Source organism: Rutidosis leptorrhynchoides, chromosome 7, assembly GCF_046630445.1.
Source record: "Rutidosis leptorrhynchoides isolate AG116_Rl617_1_P2 chromosome 7, CSIRO_AGI_Rlap_v1, whole genome shotgun sequence".
In the NCBI taxonomy this organism is placed as follows: domain Eukaryota; kingdom Viridiplantae; phylum Streptophyta; class Magnoliopsida; order Asterales; family Asteraceae; genus Rutidosis; species Rutidosis leptorrhynchoides.
Window position 1 is genome coordinate 358,718,203 of NC_092339.1, and position 21,880 is coordinate 358,740,082.

The following is a 21,880-nucleotide window of genomic DNA, read 5'->3' on the forward strand; positions in this document are numbered from 1 at the left end:
ACGATAATATCTTTGAATATCTAAGATCAGAGGATGATGGAGACTATTGTCCGCAAGGGTTTAGAGTAAGGAGCAAGATATTTGCTAAAGACTTCAGTAGGCATTGAATCATTTGGATTCTTTGAAGTCAAACTTATTCTTTGTGATTTGTCCACGGCTTCCTTCATAGTTTCACATAATCTGCTTTTCGGTACTGAATTTTCTATTGAGTGTTTCCAATACTCCATTCTTTATCATCAAACTTTTAACGGTTAAGGTCGTGTACAGTTTTTGCTGCTGTATTCAGCTCTTTTTTTTCCAGAAATTGTGGTATTGATTTGTAGACTGGGTGCTTTTCAGAATTTCAGAATGGAAGATCATAATTCTAAGAGATAAGGATTATATGTATACTTATAACTGTTGATGTAGACATGCTGTGAGATTTCAAAATACTGATTGCTAATTCCCGGTAGTTGGTATAGTAATTCTCGTTATAAGATATAAATGAGTAAATGATAGGGTTTCACTGAATATAGTGATTTTTCGGAAAGTCAAAGATCAACGGAGTTGTTGGTAAATTTACTGCTAATGTGGTGAGATATAAATGATTTCTCGGTATCGATGATGAAAGGCAACTTATATATCAGGGTTATAATAAGCTAATCCGAGTGAAAATTCGAAGTTGACTTGCTAGAGCTGTGATAAAATTGGCTAATTTGGAAAGGGATTGCAAAGTTATTTTGGGTAATAATAACACTAAAGGAATTAACACAGCTATGTGTTAAACATTTACTCAGTTTCCAAGAGTTTTCAGGTGCATAACTATATGCATCAATCTTTTATTTCATAGCTGAAGTGCGGTTGATTCATCCTCTCGATTGAGGTGTTTTCAAGAATTATGAATAGTTTGAACGCAGATTGTAATCGTCTAGATACAAATGAGGTTTAAGATGAAATCAAGTGGCAAACCTAAAGAATTGTTTAGTTTCATATGTTATAATCAATATTTTAATTCATTTTTAATTGTCCAATGTTGATAGTCCAATAATCGGTTTATATATATATATATATATATATATATATATATATATATATATATATATATATATATATATATATATATATATATATATATATATATATATATATATATATATATATATATATATATATATATATATATATATATATATATATAATCTTAGAATTACCCCACGATGTATTGTATACGTATTGTCTTTGCATCAACTCAGAGACGTATTGTATACGTATTGTCTTAGAATTAACTAAGACGTATTGTGTACATATTGTAATAGGATTTATCAAAACGTATTGTATACTTATTGTGTTAGAATGTACCGAGAATATTATTATACATATATACAATTACAGAATTCGTGTACATGTCTCAGACTCGATCACAACTGTAACGACCCAGATTTTTCCGCTAATATATTGAAGATTAATATTTACATAATTAAATGTCTCCAACATGTTAAGCAATCAAACTTGTCAAGATATATATATTTGGAATGGATTTTATGCAAATGTTTGACCACCCAGTCTGTCTGACGATTCACGAACATCATAATTTGAAATAATTATATAATGATGTATATATGGATATATATATATATATATATATATATATATATATATATATATATATATATATATATATATATATATATATATATATATATATATATATATATATATTTATGATTTGTTAAAATGGTATTTAAGTATCTCATTATATATCATAACAATTGGTTATATATATAAAATGAGATTGCTAACTTAAAGACTTCAAGACTATATACATATATATAACGATTAACGTTGTAATAACTTCTAAATTAAAATGTATGTATATGTATTATATTAATATGTATTAATACACTTTTGAAAGACTTAATAATATATATCAATATATTTATACTCAATAAAGATAGTTATACTCATTTTGTCATTCAATTTTATCAAGAATCCTATTCGTATTCATACGGTATTTATACCTGTATAATACCCATCTTCTATACGTATTTACTAAGGGTATATACATACCAAATCATTGATCTTAGCAGCCCTCAATCAGTTGTGAGACATGTATAAACATGATGTAGACTTGTGGGAACCATGGCTTGGAAACTAGTATGACTAAATGCATAAAATTACAAACCATGGAGCCGTGTTGTTGTCCCCATTTTGATGCCAACAAGTAGGATAAATAACCATCCATTTCATTCCAATTAACTACATCATTTTACTCTCTAAACACATACTCAAAAACTCTCTCAAACCTCCATTCAATTCAGTAAGTATTGGTCTCATAATCCAAGTTATAATCATCATAACAAAGCTTGATCAAGAACACTTCAAGAATTCCAAGCCATCAAGGGTATCTTTGAACTCAAGATATTCTCCTTATTTCTCCAGTAACTTTACTCATTTTATTTGAGGTAGTAACCTTATTCATAATCTTATTCAATTCGTATTCATATAGTTATCTTATTTTGAGTTATAACTAATAACAACGAGAATATAGTTTAGATTATTTCTAAACTTGTTTGCAAATAAACTTAATCCTTCTAACTTGACTTTTAAAACACTTCAACATATATATTATGAAAGTATGTTAAGCTAACATAAGGATATAAAACTTGTAAACATGAAGAACACCTTAAAATCGAATATACGCCGTCTTAGTCGAACGGGGGCTGTTTTGGGTTTAATTTTAAAAACCTATCTTAAACTTTGAATTAAAAGATTTTCTTTGGTGAAAAATCTTATTTTATATGGATATGAAATATATCCAAATTCATGGTTAAACTCAAAGTAGAAATATGTTTTTCAAAAGGGTCATCAAGATGTCGTTCTTACGACGGATATGACTATCTTCTCTTATTTGACACCTAAGCTGTATTTTCAACTATAAACCTATACTTTTTCTATTAATATTAATAATGTTGAGTTCGATACAAAACCATGGCAACTCGAATCACTCAAAATGGATTTGTAACGAAGAAATTATGGGTAAAACAAAATTGGATATTTTTCTTAATTTTTAGCTACGGACATGATTTATAAAAATGGATGCTAACCTTATCCTAGCTAACTTACCTTGTATCCTACATGTATTTATACATATCTTGTTCCCAAACTTATGGAAATACAATTTATAATAGTCGTGATTAAGTTCTACGACAATATATTATAGTCTTAATAAAGATCGTAAGGTACCATATATATATATATATATATATATATATATATATATATATATATATATATATATATATATATATATATATATATATATATATATGACTTGATCACCGTGGACTCGTATACAAAGTTTTGACATATCATTTTGACTTCTTCTATATATATTATTGGAACGAACTATTAGACACCATTGGCAGTAATCTCGAGTTAGCTGTGGGTCAAAGTGGATTCCAAAATATTATATACTTTGAGTTGTGATCGAGCCTGAGACATGTATACAATGGGTCACGGATTGCTTCAGACAATATACATATTATGTGTCTTATTATATTAAGACAATATATTATAGTGTTAGTGAATTCTAACACAATAAACGCATTTATATTTATATATATATTTATACTGTCAGACTATTGGACTATTGGACTATTGGACTACGAACGTTGGACTACTAACAATGGACAATTAAAATTATCACAAGTATCATAAGTATGGAATATTAATTATATATATATATATATATATATATATATATATATATATATATATATATATATATATATGTGTGTGTGTGTGTGTGTGTGTGTGTATATATATATATATCTTGACACAAGAATATTATTATTAGGTTCGTGAATTTGTCAAAAGGCCAAATCTTATCACCATCTATTCGGAAATCATCACAAGTGAGTTATAGTCCCATTTTTACTATTTAAATTATTTTGGGATGAGAATACATACAAAATTTATAAATGTTTTACAAAATAAGCACAAGTTCATGGAACTACATTCTACGATTGATTTGTTATACCGGATATCTGTACTTATTATTATTATGCTTGGTAACCTAAGAATTAGTGAAAAACACGAATTGACGCGAATCCTAAAGGTAGATATACGGGCACCAACCACCCCCATTTTCGAATAGTGAAAATGCTTTAGTACTTCGAAGGGTTCTTGTCATACATTTGAATAGTGAAATGTATGATGCCAGATATCTTAAGCGCTCGATGTTAAGGTTGGTTACCAGGCGACTCATCGTATGAATGATTTTTGCAGTTGTAATGATCCTGCGCATTTAATTAAATGAAATCTTGTGGCTTATTAAATGTTATGATTATTATATAGAAATTAAATCTATGACTCACCAACATTTTTGTTGACGTTTTAAGCATGTTTATTCTCAGGTGAATATTAAAAATGCTTCCGCTGTCGTATGCCAACCTAAGGTCAAGATTTGAAGTCGGCAAAATTGTTTATATTGTTTATATTGTTTAAACTTGCATTCGGAGTATTTGTTGTAATATATTTGATCATATTGTAATGGGTTGTGTAAAAACTTATTTTTTGAGGAGATTATCTTTGATAGACAATCTAAATTATGTCATTAAGACTTTTATTCAATAATAAAGGTTATGGTTGTTTTTAAAAACAAATGCAAGATTTGAAAAACATCTCATATAGAGGTCAAAACCTCGCAAAGAAACCAAATAATATGAAACGTTTATAATTAATATGAACGGGGCATTTCAGTTGGTATCCGAGCGTTGGTCTTAGAGAATCAGAAAATTTTTCATTAGTGTGTCTAACTGATTTTTGATGCATTAGTGAGTCTGGACTTCGACCGTAATTATTTTAAAAATGATTGCTTAATATAATTGTTGGAAACATAAGATTATTAACATATAAATATTATAAGATATATCATTCTTTTAACGTGCCTGCTATTATGTGATAGATGATGTGACGACCCAGAAATTTCCAACCAAATTTAAACTTTAATCTTTATATTATTCCGACATGATAAGAAAAGTTTGTTAAGTTAAATCTCAAGAATTTTAAACTGTGTTCATACATTCATTATAACCTTGACCAAATTCCGACGATTCAAGAACCGTTATATATAGATAGATATGTATATGTATATATATATTATAACTTGAGAATATTAATAAAGTATTAAACGTATAATACTTTACACGAACGTCTTTGTTTCAATATGATTCTCAACGAAATTAAAAAATATATATATATTAAATGATTGAATTATCAGAAACATTGAATTATGATTACAAGTCTCTGTTGAGAGGTCCACTATGATTTGAGAAAATCTATTCCTCTTAACGATATTCAGAATAATTTGTAAAGCTATTTATAAATAAAAACAAAAAGTGTCATTTACGAAAGTTAGACAAAAGTTAGTGGAGAATTGGTTTCCATAATATTCTATTAATCTATTTGCAAACGTACAAAGACGTTTTCAGTTTAAAAAAAAGAACTTTATTATTAAAACGTATATAACTTTTATAAATATCTAGAATCACTTTTGACAACTCATTACGTAACCAGTATAATAAATATAACTATATTTATATTTTATTTCATTAAATATATATAACGATTTAAATTAATATTATATATATTTATACGCGTATTATACATACATAGTTTTTATACTTTTACTATACTTTAACTTTACCTTTACTTTACTTTTACTTTACTTTAACTTTAATAATTCACTTTAATAATTCATACTTTAATAATTCACTTTAATAATTCATACTTTAATAATTCAAAAATCTATTATAAATAGAATTCAATAGGTTTCATTATTTCATAGAAACTTGAAAATATATTTCTTTAAACTCTCTCAATCGATTTATATATATATATATATATATATATATATATATATATATATATATATATATATATATATATATATATATATATATATATATATATATATATATATATATATATATATATATATATATATATATATATATATATATATATATATTTGCTCTGTATTATTTCAAGATATTATTAGTATACATAAAATATTACGACGAAGTGCTGTCCGAGTGATTTCAAAATAGTTTTTTTTGAATGAGTCGAAGCTAAGGAAATTATGGGTTATAGCTATGGAGGTGATGGGTATGGTTCATGGGTATGCTCGTGATATCAATCTAGTGTTTATCATCTCCGTTGCGTCTACGTACTTTCCTGCAATATTGAATCTCAATATTGATACGTTCGTGAATCTGAGGCCAACCTTGCACTTGTTAAATGACGTTATATGTATGTTTACTACGAAATACAGTATTGTGAGTTTCATTTGCTCCCTTTTATATATATTTTTGGGATTGAGAATACATGCGCTGTTTTTATAAATGTTTTACGAAATAGGCACAAGTACTAAAACTAATTCTACGTGGGTTTAAACCAGAAATATACCCTTAGCTTGGTAACATTAAACTACTTGTCTATGTACGGTAGGCGCGAATCCTAAAGATAGATCTATTGGGCCTGACAAACCCCATCCTGACTATGGGATGCTTTAGTACTTCGAGGTTATTTTAAACACACCTGATCTGGTGTACTTCAGAGGGTAAAACATGAACGTTAAGGCTTGTTACCGGGTGCCTACAACTTATAGAATACTTTTATACACTTGCGAGTGTACATATATTTATAAACGGAAATCTTGTGGTCTATTAATATATTGAAATGATTGTTATGATAAACCTATGAACTCACCAACCTTTTGGTTGACACTTTAAAGCATGTTTATTATCAGGTATTAAAGAAATCTTCCGCTGTGCATTAGCTCATTTTAAGGATATTACTTGGAGTCATTCATGGCATATTTTGAAAGACGTTGCATTCGAGTCATTGAGTTCATCAAGATTATTATTAAACCAATTATAGTTGGATGTATTATGAAATGGTGTGCATGCCGTCAACTTTCGTTGTAAAGAAAGTTTGTCTTTTAAAAACGAATGCAATGTTTATAAAATGTATCATATAGAGGTCAAATACCTCGCGATGTAATCAACTATTGTGAATCGTTTATAATGTATATGAACGGGTCCTTTCAGTTGGTATCAGAGCGGTGGTCTTAGCGAACCAGGTCTGCATTAGTGTGTCTAACTGATAGTCGTTAGGATGCATTAATGAGTCTGGACTTCGACCGTGTCTGCATGTCAAAAGTTTTGCTCATCATTTTTGTCGGAAATTACGTGCTTATCATTCTTAGTCTAGACACATCTTATTGCATTGATTGCATGAATAGTGTATAGACAAAATTCATATCTTAGCGTATCTGCTAATTCATATCTTAGCGTATCTGTTACTGTAAACTTTGCCTGACATATTCCGTAAATTCCTCTGTAATCTACGAAACCGTTTGCTCTATGTAATTAGAATACCACCCGATAGCCGGAAAATCATTTCATATCGAAAAATTCTTTATTCAATCGTTCAAAATGGAATTCGTCATTAGTTCAAGTCCCTCGGATTCCGAAATGGAATCCCACTCAAGTTCCGAAAGCAGTGTGACCGGAATGGATCAAACAATTAGTCATCATCTATTCTGGATGAATTGGGGATGGGTTCGTAGCCTCCTTAATCATTGGAGACAAGAAGAAGGTGATCCCTTCCATCCACCACATTGCCCTCTTGGCGAAGAACCTGAAGCACTTACCGGCGAACCTATCTGAAACACCATTTTCTCTCTTATTTCTAGAGTATCTCATTACGATTACATATTACACCAAATTCTAGATTTTATTTATCCGCTCGTCCGAACCGACAATCACCTCGGTGTAATAGAAGAAGTCAACGAGCTTCGCGCGGGAGAATATGGTGCAAAGGTTACAAACACCAGCAGCAGCACCAACAGCATAAACAGTACCACCATCAGCAACACCAACAGTACCATCACCACCACCAACAACAACATCCACATCCCACACCGCAACATCACAATCTGTATCTCAAACATCAACATCATACGCCCTGTAAATATCCAGGAATATCAACAACAACAAACGATGAAGTATTAATTCATAAACTTCTTTGAAGAGATATCTCTGCGGCAGTTATGTAATCTCCAAAATCTTAGAGATTATTTAATTCTGACCGTAAATCGGATGAGTAAACGGAGATGGTAGAGTAGAAACTTTGATCGAAAATGGTGTACGATTTACAAACTAGAATTGTTTTACCAACAGCATCAACAGGACCGTAGCATCATCAACACAGTCAGTGCCGTCAGTATCGTCAGAATCAACAGCACCTGTAACATCACAAACTCTGTTAGTTCAAGAATCATTGTGGACATCATTACGAATCAACAACAAATATATTGTATCAACGAGTTATGAAGTATTAACTCATTTCCAATCGAAAGATTTATATGTATATTTTATATGTATAGATTTTTAAACCATAATAAATCTTCCCGTACTAAGCTATTATGTGTGAATCTTAGCTACTCAGTTAATTCATATTACAAATATGCAATGATGTACGTCCTTTGTCTGCAACTTAACCATCGTTAATTACAATCTCTGTCACAATTCAATAAAAATCCAATTCATAATAAATCAAGTGTATTATTCGAATATATGTTTGATTTTACACTTTCATCTTCGATGTACTCGAAACTTTTCAAATAACATCATTCGTACCTTGCGAAGTTCACAAGAATTTCACGAAAACCAACAAATAACAAAGTAATGATTCATAATTTCAATATTATTGAAGAAATACTTATGCAATTTATAAAGTTTTAGGGATTACTCAATTCTAGTTCCAACCATAAAACAAATGAGTTTAATTTAATATTAACTCATTAAATCTATATTACATCTAAAGAAAATATACACATATATTTTCATAAAGACTGTAATAAACTTCTTTTATACAAAATATTAATTGTGAAATTTTTTTTTTAACGGGTAGGTAATACCTGAGAGATATATAAATTCACAATTAATATATTACATTTTTCGAAACAGATTCAGCAATCATCAACTATACTCCCTACTTTCACAACAATATCCATTCTTTCATATAAATCAAAACAATCATACTCATTCAAATTCAGTTACATATTCTGATTTTGAAATCGCATAATTTAATTCGAAATATAAACAGTATCATCACTCTTAGATTCCTATATCTTTCAAAGCTATACTTTGACTTCAAAACTGTGTTAGAACATCATATGTATTAACGATTACAATATGTTCTCAAACCCTTCGAAATTCCTGAATACACTTCAACTAAGGAACAATCGAGATGATGATCCAACCACATGTTACCCACAGTTAAACACCTGAAAAACTCTCAAAACCCAAGTCATAGTTCGACACGTATCCGTGTTAGACCCTTTGGCATTTACTAGCTAAAATAACTTTTCAATTCCGTTTCAAAATAGACAGTTTTGTCACAGCTCCAGCAAGTCAACTTCGACTTCTCAATAAAAACAGTCTTATTATAACCTCGATAGATACGTTGCCCTTTCGCCAACGTTACCTGGGAATCATTTATATTCACCACATTAGCAATAAACTTACCAACAACTTCACTGATCTTTGACTTTCCAAAAAAAATCATTATAATTATCGAAACCCTATCATATAATCATTCGTACCATATAACAAGAATTGCCATACCAATTATTGAGAATCAGCAATCAGTATTTTGAAACCTCGCAGCATGTCTACATCAACAATTACATATACACACAACGTCTACCTCCAAGACTTACATTCTTTGAATGAGAAATTTCTGAAAAACACCCTAAACTGTGAACCAGTTCTCGAAATTTTGAAAAATGCTGATGAAGCAGCAAAAACTGTAAACGACCTTAACAGTAAAAAGTTGGATGATAAAGGATAGTATATTGGCAAAGCTCAGAAAAAGAGAAGGTTTGGAACTGGAAAACGGATTGAGCAAAGTATGAAGGAGGCTGTGGACAAATCACAAAGGCTGAACCTGCCTTTAAAGAATCCAAATGATTCAGTACTTGCTGAAGTCATTAACGAATACCTTGCTCCTGACTCCAAACCCCTGCGGACAATATCCTTCATCATCCTCTGATATTAGACATTCTAAGATATCATCGTATCTTTCATTATAAATATCATCCATACTTCTGAAGATATTTTTATAATTATTCTTATCTGAAATTATTTATCTCTTCGCGCTATCTGTATTATATTATAAAAGAAACTATTTTAGTTTCAAAATTCTGAAACATTTGAGTTTAAAATAGGAATATTCTTGAAGAAGTGTTGGGAGCTGAAGCATGAGTTAGTATAATATAATGACACTTGATCAACGTGATTATATTACAGTAATTCATGTTGAGTTTCTAAATGTAACATGATGATTCACAGATCATAACGTCATCATGTGCTATGTTACACGTCTCTTGTATTCTCTTTGATCTCTAAATATCAAGAAAATATTTCTTGATGATTCGGCCTTTTCCGAGGTATTCTGGTAATTTGACAAGTCAAGATCGTGCCATTACAATTTCCTTCCTAGAACATTAACAATGTTCATTCCAAAATTTATATCTGCGAATTCTGGACCATTACAAGCGGTGCTTAATCGCAAGAAGAAGAAACGAAAGGACAAAGCTCCGAACTAGAATTGGGAGTATAAATCATCGCAAATAGAAGAGAACATTAACTGTGGATGACAATGATTATAGAAGAAGCAAGGACTTTGAAATATAAGGGAAGATATAAAACCCAACAACAACCCAGAAATCACAAACCGTATATATCAATGCATATAGCAAAATAAAGACACGGGAGAACTAAAAACACTATAAAACCAAGAGTATAGTAGAAGTAAATAGATTCTTTCGGAGGCAGATGAAAAAGAAGAGAGACAGATATGAAAGTGAGGAGTATATCAAGAATTAGAACTGGATGAAGCATATTGACAAATACTTTAAAATATGAGTTGAGAAGGTGTGAGTTGTAAGAAAACAAATGAGGTGGATTTATAGTAAAATATCCGACAGAGAAATCAAAATGGATTATCGAATTAATTCGAAGAGGATCATAATTTCCTTAATCGCCGAATAATCAAATCCAATATAGATTACAAAGATTTTTTTTCGGAGATCAATCGTGATGACGTCAAAAGATACGACGAATCACTATTATCTTATTTTATTCATTTACGATAACTTCACTCACACGCTTCGAGTAATCGAATTATTTTATCCATTCTTCTTGAACATGATAAAACTCCATAATCGTTATAATAACATTCTCATTGTTAGTCATGACGACCTCTATCAAATTTTGGGGACGAAATTTCTTTAACGGGTAGGTACTGTGACGACCCGGAAATTTCCAACCAAATTTAAACTTTAATCTTTATATTATTCCGACATGATAAGCAAAGTTTGTTAAGTTAAATCTCAAGAATTTTAAACTGTGTTCATACATTCATTATAACCTCGACCAAATTCCGACGATTCACGAACCGTTATATATAGATAGATATGTATATGTATATATATATTATAACTTGAGAATATTAATAAAGTATTAAACGTATAATACTTTACACGAACGTATTTGTTTCAATATGATTCTCGACGAAATTAAAAAAAATATATATTAAATGATTGAATTATCAGAAACATTGAATTATGATTACAAGTCTCTGTTGAGAGGTCCACTATGATTTGAGAAAATCTATTCCTCTTAACGATATTCAGAATAATTTGTAAAGCTATTTATAAATAAAAATAAAAAGTGTCATTTACGAAAGTTAGACAAAAGTTAGTGGAAAATTGGTTTCCATAATATTCTATTAATCTATTTGCAAACGTACAAAGACGTTTTCAGTTTAAAAAAAGAACTTTATTATTAAAACGTATATAACTTTTATAAATATCTAGAATCACTTTTGACAACTCATTACTTAACCAGTATAATAAATATAACTATATTTATATTTTATTTCATTAAATGTATATAACGATTTAAATTAATATTATATATATTTATACGCGTATTATACATACATAGTTTTTATACTTTTACTATACTTTAACTTTACCTTTACTTTACTTTTACTTTACTTTAACTTTAATAATTCACTTTAATAATTCATACTTTAATAATTCACTTTAATAATTCATACTTTAATAATTCACTTTAATAATTCATACTTTAATAATTCAAAAATCTATTATAAATAGAATTCAATAGGTTTCATTATTTCATAGAAACTTGAAAATATATTTCTTTAAACTCTCTCAATCGATTTATATATATATATATATATATATATATATATATATATATATATATATATATATATATATATTTGCTCTGTATTATTTCAAGATATTATTAGTATACATAAAATATTACGACGGAGTGCTGTCCGAGTGATTTCAAAATAGTTTTTTTTGAATGAGTCGAAGCTAAGGAAATTATGGGTTATAGCTATGGAGGTGATGGGTATGGTTCATGGGTATGCTCGTGATATCAATCTAGTGTTTATCATCTCCGTTGCATCTACGTACTTTCCTGCAATATTGAATCTCAATATTGATACGTTCGTGAATCTGAGGCCAACCTTGCACTTGTTAAATGACGTTATATGTATGTTTACTACGAAATACAGTATTGTGAGTTTCATTTGCTCCCTTTTATATATATTTTTGGGACTGAGAATACATGCGCTGTTTTTATAAATGTTTTACGAAATAGGCACAAGTACTAAAACTAATTCTACGTGGGTTTAAACCAGAAATATACCCTTAGCTTGGTAACATTAAACTACTTGTCTATGTACGGTAGGCGCGAATCCTAAAGATAGATCTATTGGGCCTGACAAACCCCATCCTGACTATGGGATGCTTTAGTACTTCGAGGTTATTTTAAACACACCTGATCTGGTGTACTTCAGAGGGTAAAACATGAACGTTAAGGCTTGTTACCGGGTGCCTACAACTTAAAGAATACTTTTATACACTTGCGAGTGTACATATATTTATAAACGGAAATCTTGTGGTCTATTAATATATTGAAATGATTGTTATGATAAACCTATGAACTCACCAACCTTTTGGTTGACACTTTAAAGCATGTTTATTCTCAGGTATTAAAGAAATCTTCCGCTGTGCATTAGCTCATTTTAAGGATATTACTTGGAGTCATTCATGGCATATTTTGAAAGACGTTGCATTCGAGTCATTGAGTTCATTAAGATTATTATTAAACTAATTATAGTTGGATGTATTATGAAATGGTGTGCATGCCGTCAACTTTCGTTGTAAAGAAAGTTTGACTTTTAAAAACGAATGCAATGTTTATAAAATGTATCATATAGAGGTCAAATACCTCGCGATGTAATCAACTATTGTGAATCGTTTGTAATGTATATGAACGGGTCCTTTCAGATGACTTCATCGGATTATATAAGCATCTCTTGTGATTCAGATTTCTTTTACTTATCAAGTGATTCGGAGGCTGAGTCAAAGCATACGACTTATGAACCAACGGAAAAGTTAACGTTTGGTGCTACCATTAAAGTGGAAAATTGTTGGGAAAATTGGGAAGATTTACAATTGCCAGTAGAGGTTCCAGAAGAGGATCCAGACGAAGATCCCGAAGAGGAACCCGAAGAAGAGGATCCTGAAAAAGTTGTGGAAATTACTGAACGACAACGTGATTTGAGAAAATCGTTGGCTGTTATACCCGATCCCAAACCCGATGAACCTATTATGACCCAAAATGTTTGTGATCATCCACCTGAACCACCTAAGAGACCAGTTTATAAAATGACCGCTCGTATAACGACTGTTGGTTTTGCTCCCAAACAATTACCCGAAAGAACCAATTGGGAGGAATTGGAAAAAGAACTATCCAAACGAAAATCCAAACGTTTGGCCGAGAAAGAAACAACGTCAACATCTAAGAAATCTCGCCGTTCTTGAACCATCGGCAGCTATCCTGTATTCCATGCATTGTATAATATGTATTATATTGTGTGTTTAAGTTTGTAAGAAAATCCGCAATGTAATTTTCCTTATGATTGTATAATAATAAGAATAAGCATGGAAGGTTTATTATTATTATTACAACTTATTATTACGTAGTAACGTAATAACTTACCATAGTTTTTCATATTAGAATTTTAGTAGTTAATTTGTGTGTTAGCTGCTAAGTATGAACATTATTATAGTTAAAAAACGCTAATACGAAGAAAAGGCTTTTATAATAATAAGTTCATATTAAGCTACAAAATACTTTTTGGCTACTTCTAAAATTCTATATGATTAACTCAGTCGGCTATTTTTGAAGGAAATGGCTCCTCCAGCTACTAGACAACAACAATTGAACACATAAGAACTTCAAGCTTTCGCTGCAAATATGGCTGCAGTGGTGAATTCAATGAACAACAATAACCAATCGGGTTCCAGCAGTGGAGGAAACAATGGCAACCGGGTAGGATGTTCCTACAAAGCTTTTATGGCCTGCAAACCCAATGAGTTTGAAGGAACTGAAGGACCCGTTAGACTAAAGCGGTGGACAGAGAAGGTTGAAGCCGTGTTCGCAATCAGCAACTGCGCAGAAGAGGATAAAGTTAAGTATGCCACACATACTTTCAGGGGTATTGCTTTGACATGGTGGAATACCTACATGGATTACGTAGGACAGAATACCGCCTACGCACTTCCATGGTCCGCTTTCAAGCACATGATGACGGAAGAGTACCGTCCCAAAACCGAAATCAACAAGCTCAAGGCAGAGCTTAAAGCACTGACAACCCAAGGGTTAGATGTCACTACCTACGAGCGACGTTTCAATGAACTGGCTTTAATGTGTCCTGGAGCATTTGAGGACGAAGAAGCAAAAATTGAAGCATTCATAAAAGGGTTGCCGGAACGAATCCAAGAGCATGTAGGTGCTAACGACCCTGCAACAATGCAGAAAGCGAGCCGTATAGCCCATAAATTGATAGGCCAAATTACAGGAAGGATAAAGAAAGAAGCGGCCGAGGAGGCCATAATGAAACAGGGAAAAAGAAAGTGGGAGGAAAGCAGTGATCAGGGTCACCAGTACAACAACAACAACAATCAAAACAATAACTACAACAACAATCGCAACCACCCCAACAACAACAATAATCGCAACAACAACCGCAACACTAACCGCAACAACCATCCCAATAATAATAACAACAACAACAACAACAATCCCAATCACAACAAAAACAACAACAAACGACTCAACAACAATAACCCTAACAACAACAACAACAACAACAACAACAGCACCAGCAGCAGCAGCAGCAGCAGCGACGGCGGCGACGGCGGCGACGGCGGCGACGGCGGCGGCGGCGGCGGCGACGGCGGCGACAGCGGCGACGGCGACGACGACGACGACGACGACGACAACAACGATGATGACGACGATAACAACGACAACAACAACAACAACAACAACAAAAGGCAAAGAACTATATGCCCCAGGTGTGATACGTTTCATTCGGAATGGTTTTGTAGAGAATTATGTACCAAGTGTAATAGGAATGGCCATATTGCGGCAAAGTGTGAAGTCTACGGACCAAATAGAAACAAAGGAGTAAATAATGCCGGAACAAATAATAACGGCGTTGTTTGCTATGGATGTGGAAAACCGGGCCATACCATAAACCAGTGCAGGAATGGAAATAGGCAAGGCCGTGGGAGAGCCTTCGACATTAATGGGGAGAAAGCACAGGAAGACCCGGAGCTTGTTACGGGTACGTTTCTTATCAACAATACACCTGCTTATGTTTTATTTGATTCGGGTGCCGATAGAAGTTATATGAGTAGAGAATTTTGTGCCAAATTAAATTGCCCGTTAATGCCTTTAGATAAAAAGTGTATAGTTGAAGTAGCAAACGGTAAACTAATTAAGGTTGATAAAATTTGCCGAAATAAAAATTAGTTTAGTTAGCGAAACGTTTGAATTGATTTAATACCGGTGGAATTGGGAAGCTTCGACGTAATTATTGGAATGGACTGGATGTCGAAGGTGAAATCCGAAGTTGTTTGTCATGAGAAGGCGATTCGCATTCCGAGAGAAAATGGGTTACCCTTAATGGTGTACAGAGAAAAGGGTAATGCCAAATTAAATCTTATTAGCAGTTTGAAGGCGCGCAAACTAATAAGAAAAGGTTGCTATGCCGTACTAGCACACGTCGAGAAGGTTGAAAAAGAAGAAAAGAAAATCGATGACGTTCCCGTTGCAAGAGAATTTCCTGAGGTGTTTCCGGACGAATTACCGGGACTACCTCTACACCGATCTGTTGAATTCCAAATAGATCTTGTACCAGGAGCCGCACCAATAGCTCGTACTCCATATAGACTTGCGCCCACCGAAATGAAAGAATTACAAAGTCAGCTACAAGAATTATTAGAACGTGGTTTTATCCGGCCGAGTACGTCACCATGGGGAGCTCCAATTTGTTCGTTAAAAAGAAAGATGGGTCTTTTCACATGTGTATCGATTACCGTGAGCTAAATAAAGTAACAATCAAAAACCGATACCCTTTACCCCAAATCGACGATCTATTTGATCAACTCCAAGGTTCGAGCGTATACTCCAAAATCGACTTAAGGTTGGGTTATCATCAACTGAGAGTTAAAGAAGCCGATATACCGAAAACAACCTTCAGAACTCGTTATGGCCACTACGAATTCATGGTTATGCCATTCGGTTTAACCAATGCACCCGCAGTTTTCATGGACCTCATGCACCGAGTATGTAGTCCATATTTAGATAAGTTTGTTATTGTCTTTATTGATGACATCCTTATCTATTCGAAGAATAACCAAGAACACGAACAACACTTGAGACTTGTGTTAGAGCTGTTAAGAAAATAACAACTTTATGCTAAGTTCTCTAAATGTGCCTATTGGTTAAATGAAGTACAATTTCTTGGCCACGTAGTCAGTAGTAATGGAATCAAAGTTGATCCCTCCAAGATTGAAGCCATCAAAAATTGGGAGAACCCGAAAACTCCAACGCAAATACGTCAATTTTTGGGTTTAGCCAGTTATTATAGGAGATTTATTCAAGATTTCTCCCGAGTATCCAAACCTTTAACCGCATTGATACATAAGGGGAAGAAGTATGAATGGACTTCCGAACAAGTGGGTGCCTTCCAATTGTTGAAAAAGAAGTTGACTACGACACCTATTTTATCGTTACCTGGCGGAATGGAAGATTTTGTTATCTACTGCGACGCATCAAGAATGGGTTTTGGGTGTGTTCTTATGCAACGGAAGAAGGTGATTGCATATGCTTCTCGACAACTCAAAATTCATGAACAAAACTACACCACACACGATCTGGAATTGGGCGCTGTTGTTTTTGCATTAAAGATGTGGAGACATTATCTATATGGGGTCAAGTTCATCATATAAACTGACCACAAAAGTCTCCAACATATTTTAAATCAAAAGCAACTAAATATGAGGCAGCGTAGGTGGCTAAATGATTATGATTGTGAAATCCGTTACCACCCGGGGAAAGCAAATGTGGTAGCCGATGCCTTGTGTCGAAAGGAAAGAGAACCTATTCTAGTAAAAGCTATGAACATGATTATTCATACTAATCTTACTACTTGAATAAAAGAGGCACAACAGGAGGTTTTGAAGGAAGGAATTTTTGGAAGGGAAATACCAAAGGATTAGAAAAACAGCTTAATATTCAGGAAGACGAAACCAGGTATTTAGCTGAAAGAATTTGGGTACCAAGGAATGGGTATTTGAGGAAAGTGGCACTAGATGAAGCACATAAAACCAGATATTTAATACATCCCAGAGCGGGGAAAATGTACCAAGACCTCAAGAGAAACTTTTGGTGTCCAGGAATGAAGGCCGATATAGCCATATATGTAGGAGCATGTTTGACTTGTTCTAAAGTCAAAGCTGAGCATCAGAAGCCATCGAGTCTACTCCAACAACCTGAAATCCCAGAATAGAAATGGGAAAACATTACCATGGATTTCATTGCTAAGTTACCGAGAACCGCAGGTGGTTATGATATGATTTGGGTAATAGTCGATGGTCTTACTAAGTCAGCACACTTTCTGCCAATAAAAGAAGAGGATGGTATAGAGAAATTAGCACGATTATATCTGAAAGAAGCTGTTTCTAGACATGGTATACCAATCTCTGTTATCTCTGATCGTGATAGCAGATTTACTTCTAGATTCTGGCAGGCATTACACGAAGTGTTGGGAACTCGTCTAGATTTAAGTACTGCCTATCATCCACAAACTAATGGGCAGAGTGAAAGGACGATTCAGACACTCGAAGACATGCTACGAGCATGTGTTATTGATTTTGGAAGCAGTTGGGATCGACATCTACCATTAGCTGAGTTTTCCTACAACAACAGCTATCATTCTAGTATTGAGGCGGCACCATTCGAGGCACTTTATGGGAGGAAGTGCAGGTCTCCGATTTGTTGGAGTGATGTGGGGAAAAAATAGATTACAGGTCCGGAAATTATCCAGGAAACTACCGACATGGTCATTCAGATTCAGCAACGATTGAAAACAGCCCGGAGTCGGCAAAAGAGCTACGCGGATGTTAGAAGGAAACCTTTAGAGTTTGAGGAGGGTGATATGGTTATGCTTAAGGTATCACCTTGGAAAGGTGTTATTCGGTTTGGAAAGCGAGGGAAATTGAGCCCAAGATACATTGGGCCATTCAAGATCGAAAAACGCATTAGGCCGGTGGCCTATCGACTTGAACTACCTCCACAATTAGAAAAGATTCACAACACCTTTCATGTTTCAAACCTGAAGAAATGCCTAGCTACCGAAGATCTCATTATCCTTTTAGACGAAATTAAGATTGAAGAGAAACTAAATTTCTTCGAAGAACCCGTCGAAATTATGGATCGTGAGGTCAAACGACTCAAACAAAGTAAGATACCAATCGTTAAGGTTCGGTGGAATGCTCGTAGAGGACCTGAATTCACTTGGGAATGAGAAGACCAAATGAAGCTGAAGTACCCACATTTTTTTTCCGATATCGCATGTTAACTAGGTACTATTCTAAATTTCGGGACGAAATTTAATTTAACGGGTGTGTAATGTAACGACCCGGATTTTTCCGCTAATATATTGAAGATTAATATTTACATAATTAAATGTTTCCAACATGTTAAGCAATCAAACTTGTCAAGATATATATATTTGGAATGGATTTTATGCAAATGTTTGACCACCCAGTCTATCTGACGATTCACTAACATCATAATTTAAAATAATTATATAATGATGTATATATGGATATATATATATATACTTATGATTTGTTAAAATGATATTTAAGTATCTCATTATATATAATAACAATTGGTTATATACATAAAATGAGATTACTAACTTAAAGACTTCAAGACTATATACATATATATAACGATTAACGTTGTAATAACTTCTAAATTAAAATGTATGTATATGTATTATATTAATATGTATTAATACACTTTTGAAAGACTTAATAATATATATCAATATATTTATACTCAATAAAGATAGCTATACTCATTTTCTCATTCAATTTTATCAAAAATCCTATTCGTATTCATACGGTATTTATACCCGTATAATACCCAGCTTCTATACGTATTTACTATGGGTATATACATACCAAATCATTGATATTAGTAGCCCTCAATCAGTTGTGAGACATGTATAAACATGATGTAGACTTGTGGGAACCATGGCTTGGAAACTAGTATGACTAAATGCATAAAATTACAAACCATGGAGCCATGTTGTTGTCCCCATTTTGATGCCAACATGTAGGATAAATAACTATCCATTTCATTCCAATTAACTACATCATTTTACTCTCTAAACACATACTCAAACACTCTCTCAAACCTCCATTCAATTCAGCAAGTATTGGTCTTATAATCCAAGTTATAATCATCATAACAAAGCTTGATCAAGAACACTTCAAGAATTCCAAGCCATCAAGGGTATCTTTGAACTCAAGATATTCTCCTTATTTCTCCAGCAACTTTACTAATTTGATTTGAGATAGTAACCTTATTCATAATCTTATTCGATTCGTATTCATATAGCTATCTTATTTTGAGTTATAACTAATAACAACAAGAACATAGTTTAGATTATTTCTAAACTTGTTTGCAAATAAACTTAATCCTTCTAACTTGACTTTTAAAACACTTCAACACATGTATTATGATAGTATGTCAAGCTAACATAAGGATATAAAAATTGTAAACACGAAGAACACCTTAAAATCGAATATACGCCGTCTTAGTCGAACGGGGGCTGTTTTGGGTTTAATTTTATAAACCTATCTTAAACTTTGAATTAAAAGATTTACTTTGGTGAAAAATATTATTTTATATGGATATGAAATATATCCAAAATCCATGGTTAAACTCAAAGTGGAAGTATGTTTTTCAAAAGGGTCATCAAGATGTCGTTCTTACGATGGATATGACTATCTTCTCTTATTTGACACCTAAGCTGTATTGTCGACTGTAAACCTATACTTTTTCTGTTAATATTAATAATTTTGAGTTCGATACGAAACCATGGCAACTCGAATCACTCAAAACGGATTTGTAACGAAGAAATTATGGGTAAAACAAAATTGGATATTTTTCTTAATTTTTAGCTACGGGCATGATTTATAAAAATGGATGCTAACCTTATCCTAGCTAACTTACCTTGTATCCTACATGTATTTATACATGTCTTGTTCCCGAACTTACGGAAATACAATTTATAATAGTCGTGATTAAGTTCTACGACAATATATTATAGTCTTAATAAAGATCGTAAAGCACCATATATATATATGACTTGATCACCGTGGACTCGTATACAAAGTTTTGACATATCATTTTGACTTCTTCTATATATATTATTGGAACGAACTATTAGACACCATTGGCAGTAATCTCGAGTTAGCTGTGGGTCAAAGTGGATTCCAAAATATTATATACTTTGAGTTGTGATCGAGCCTGAGACATGTATACAATGGGTCGCGGATTGCTTCAGACAATATACATATTATGTGTCTTATTATATTAAGACAATATATTATAGTGTTAGTGAATTCTAACACAATATACGCATTTATATTTATATATATATTTATACTGTTGGACTATTGGACTATTGGACTATTGGACTACGAACGTTGGACTACTAACAATGGACAATTAAAATTATCACAAGTGTCATAAGTATGGAATATTAATTTTATATATATATATATATATATATATATATATATATATATATATATATATATATATATATATATATCTTGACACAAGAATATTATTATTAGGTTCGTGAATTTGTCAAAAGGCCAAGTCTTATCACCATCTATTCGGAAATCATCACAAGTGAGTTATAGTCCCATTTTTACTATTTAAATTATTTTGGGATGAGAATACATGCAAAATTTATAAATGTTTTACAAAATAAGCACAAGTTCATGGAACTACATTCTACGATTGATTTGTTATACCGGATATCTGTACTTATTATTATTATGCTTGGTAACCTAAGAATTAGTGAAAAACACTAATTGACGCGAATCTTAAAGGTAGATCTACGGGCACCAACTACCCCCGTTTTCGAATAGTGGAAATGCTTTAGTACTTCGAAGGGTTCTTGTCATACATTTGAATAGTGAAATGTATGATGCCAGATATCTTAAGCGCTCTATGTTAAGGTTGGTTACCAGGCGACTCATCGTATGAATGATTTTTGCAGTTGTAATGATCATGCGTATTTAATTAAATGAAATCTTGTGGCTTATTAAATGTTATGATTA